Source organism: Podarcis melisellensis (assembly GCF_964234715.1).
Source record: "Podarcis melisellensis genome assembly, chromosome: 4".
Taxonomy (NCBI): domain Eukaryota; kingdom Metazoa; phylum Chordata; class Lepidosauria; order Squamata; family Lacertidae; genus Podarcis; species Podarcis melisellensis.
The window spans coordinates 14720386-14724638 of record NC_138531.1 but is presented as its reverse complement, the minus strand read 5'-3'; positions in this window follow the sequence as shown (position 1 = coordinate 14724638).

Below are 4253 nucleotides of genomic sequence, written 5' to 3'. Positions count from 1 at the left end.
AATGTATTTAATTCCAGCGTTTCAGGTACTTTGGGTAGCTTTCTTCTGGAATAAACAAGTAAACATAATTACTCTAGAGTTAGAACTTCTACAAAGAAAAGACCACGTAAAGAACCCCTTTTTGTACAAACAGCAGCTGAGGTGGCAAAAATGGATTTACTGTACTACTTCAGAATGGTTCAGATCTCGATTCACTTGGATTCCCCATATCATTTTTAATTTTTAAAAAAATCCACTTGAAGAGAATTGGGCTGTCTAGCATACTAGGCTAGGCTAGCTGCATGTACCAGGACTTGTATTTTTTTAATGGAAAAGAATTCATACAGACAGATATATACAGTTCAGACACTGGTTGGGGCCAGGAAATGGGGAAATAATACTGAACAGCAAGTGAAGAGAGAGGTTTGCCAAAGTCTTTTTAAAAGAAGGTATTAAAGAGCCCTTTGACTATGACCAAACACGTGTGGAAGAGCCAATTTTACTGATCTTATGTCACTTGTTGCTCCACTGAAAAGAGGTCCTCTCTTAAAATTCAGTTGCCAACCACAGGTCTACCTGTGAGTTTGCAATCACCACTTACTCAACTCTGCATCCACAAGTTTTACAATCTAATTATTCCTATATTTACTTTGAGGTGAGCCCCACCAAGTTGTGGCACTTATAGGAGAGTATCCTGAGATAACTCTCAGATAAATGTGTATTGAATTGTAGCCTTACTTGAGAGTAGGGCCTGTTGAAATCAGCTGGATTTACTTATGAGTAAATATGGCCAGCTTCAGTCCATATATATACTTACGAGCAAAAACTAACAGCTGCATCATTTCAGGTTTCAATGGGACTTACTGCCTGGAAGATCTCAGCCTTGAGTAGATGTGTTTTTGGACCAATGATTATTTTGAAAGTGAGCAAATATTTTGGTGGTCAACCTAATTTTTTACTTTCATTTTAAAGTTAGAGTGACATGAGTTGTGGACACTTGGAGTGGTTTCATCATCAGTTAAATGTGTGTGTGTGTGTGTGTGTGTGTGTGTGTATACATACATATATACATACATATATATATATATATATATATATATATATATATATATATATATACTTTTTTCCCCTTTGCTAATGGATGTCATTTATTAAATTCTAAAGCTACACACCATCCTGCCCTCTTCTAAAATCTGGTTCAAAGCTCACATGTTTAAAAAAAAGTTATACTTGGACACCATGGAAAACAGTTTAAAAGTATTCCCCAACTTTCTTTTCCACTTAGTTAGAAGAAAAAGTTCCAGGCTAGTAATATTATGGTGCAGTGTAATTTGATGCATGATGACTTGGAAGTAAGTTTGTGTCTTCCCAGGAAAGTTTATCATAGTTGCATCTTAAACACACACTGCTTTACATATCTTTCCTACCAGACAAATTAAAAGTACCATTTAAAGTTATGGAAACTATTTTTAGAAACAATATTCCCCAGGAATTTCTTTGAACTGCATGAAGTCATGTTGAGATATTTAGGATATAGAAAGCAGAACTGCTCATCAAGATACAAGGCAACATTTACACTTACTTTGCACATAAGCTTTTTGTTATGTATAAAATGACACAAAATTAATTAAGTCATCTTATTTATTCATCGGGTTTAAGTGACTGAGATGACATCAGCACAAAAAAGAATGCTAAGCAAAAATACCTTAGCAATGTTTGGAATGCTAACATTTTCTCCATTTTTCTCAACAAAAATGGTCAGCTTTTGCTAGCTACTATTATTTCCTTTTGGTATTTTTTTTTAGACGTTTTCTATACAGACTCAAAGGTAATCCTGGCACTTGAGCCCAGATCAACAGTTTGCTTTGGTGTGTATAATATTGGTGGCCATCTTCCTCCCTGCTTTGGAGTCAGTGCTAAAAGTACAATGAAAAATGCGTGGCTAGTGATTATTTTGGTAACCAATTAAAAGTCAAAAGCAACTACAACGTCGTGTTAACTTTTAAGAATCCGCTTTAGTTTGGACACACGTTTCTAGCAGTTCATAATATTAAAAGAGATGTAAATGCTCGGTTTTTTAAAAAAAAAACAACCACCATCAGACTTGTTGTTAAATGGTAAAACTTCGGTGGGCTTTGAAACTTGTACACGAACAATCAAAATGGACCGTTTCAAGCCGGCGGGATGTTTCAAAACTCTTTTAATGGTACAAAACACGAGACTGGCGAAATTCTTTCCAGCTCTCCGGCACGACACTGGAAGTTGGAAATGCGCGTCCACAGAAGGAGGATTTCCCCGGATTAAGTGTTAATGTAAGGTTAACAGTTGACTCGAGTTTCCTGCAAGCTGCAAACTATGAAACCTTTCCGAGGGGTGTGTGTTTTAAAGTGAGAATGGGAAGCCGATGCGATCGGGAAAACAATCACTTTGTTTTGGAGAGGGCTGGGGGATGGGGGAGAGCGAGCGAGCCCCCCGCGCTCGCATCTGTTTGTGCGCTCCGGCCCCTCTTTGTAACGCTCGCGCAGAGTCACTTTCTGCGTGATCTAATGAAGGCACCGAATTGCTGCAGTCATTGGGAGGTAAGCAATGCCTTACAATGAAACGCTAACCGTGCGTGTATGCAGCCGAGGAGAGAGAGAGAGGGTGTGAGTTCGTAGCGAGGTGGGGGGAGGGCCGAGCTCCCCCCCCCCCCGCTTCCCCAAACCAGGCTCCTCCTCGCCCTGGCCAATCTAACAAAAACAACCGTGAAAGAGTGAATGGGCCACTAACGGGAGTGAGCAAACACAACAGGAAGGGGGTGGGAGCTCGATGCTAAAGAGCCACCACCGCTCAGCATCCCCTCCCCCCGCTTCCCTGCCTTCCTCTTGCAGGAGCTTAGCAAGGCTCCCCCCCCCCCATTCACCAAATAAAGAACCACCACCCGCCTCTTCTTCCTCCCACCCCACCCCAGGAGGGAGCTTACTCCGGGGTAACCTCGTTTCTCCTCCTGGCGCTGCGTTTTTACGCGCAGTAGCCACCCACGCATTTGCAAGATGGGCCTTTGGTGAAACGAGGCGACTTCGATGGGGGTGTGTTTTAAAAGAAACTTCGGACACAAAAAGGAAGCCCGATTCCCCAGCGCCATTGGGATAAATGGGTTTAGCCACCTCTACCCCTCTCTCTAACCTCAGGCACTTTCCAGGGAGTTAAGGTAGCGTTATAGTTAGGATCGCGCTTGCAAGGCCGTTGTGCGCCGAAGGACCTTTTTACTCAAGCAACTGCGCAGCAGCCTTCGCAAGTTTTGCGGGCCACCGGCAAGCCTTTCTGAAGCCATCGCGAAGTTAACCCAGGCGGGCCTGATTCGGGGCAAGAGATGCAGCAGCAGCAGCTCAACCCAAGGCACTTAGTTCTTGCAAAGATGCCAAGCCAGGAGTTCGCCCTTCCCCTCGCAAGCGTTTCCCACGCTTCCAAGCTCGAGCATCGCTGGCAGTTGGGAGCGCGAGCATCTTTATTATTAAATAAAAGCTTCGAAACCCAGGGCGGAAACTGGAGGGGTTTGCGATTTCCAGATTCCAACTCTTGATCGGAATGTGCCTAGGCTTTATTTTTCGCATCTGCGTTCATTCATGGAACCGGCACGTTTCTTGGGGAATGTTGCACTGGAGCAAAAAAAAAAAAGAAAAGAAAAAAAGATGCTGCTGCTATTTGAGCGCAGTCAATAGCCTTCTTCTGCCACTGAATCGCCTCTCCCGCCTTAGCGTGGGAAGGGCGGGCGCAGCGGCGATAATAGTAGCAAGTAGTAACAGGAGGGAGGGAGGGGCGTGGCCTGGCCGGGCGTGGGCGGGGCGGCCTCTCCCGATTGGCCGCCGCGGCGCTCGGAAGCACTTTGTTTTCTATGCTAATGAGGGCGGAGCGGAGGCTTGTGGATATTTACGTTGAGGCGGGAGCCGCCGCCCTTCATTTCTCCACCCCCCCTCCGCTTTTATCCACATGGTTCTCTCCTCTCTCTCTCTTTCTCCCCCCCCCTTCCTCAGCTCGCCTGATGCCGCCGCCCTCCTCCTCCTTCCCGCCACTTCTGTGAGGGGAGAGGGGGGTGGGGCGGGGAAAACGGGAGCGGCGGTTGGTTGGTCGGTTGGCCGTGAGGTGTTCCTCCCCCTCCCCACTCCACCCACCACCACCTTTTACGCGAGAGCCCCCTCACGCGCCACAGCCCGCGCGGCGGCTACTGCGGCGGCCGCTTCTTCGGCTTCGTGAGGGGAAAGAGAGAGAGAAAGCGCGCTCTCTGCCTCATTGGC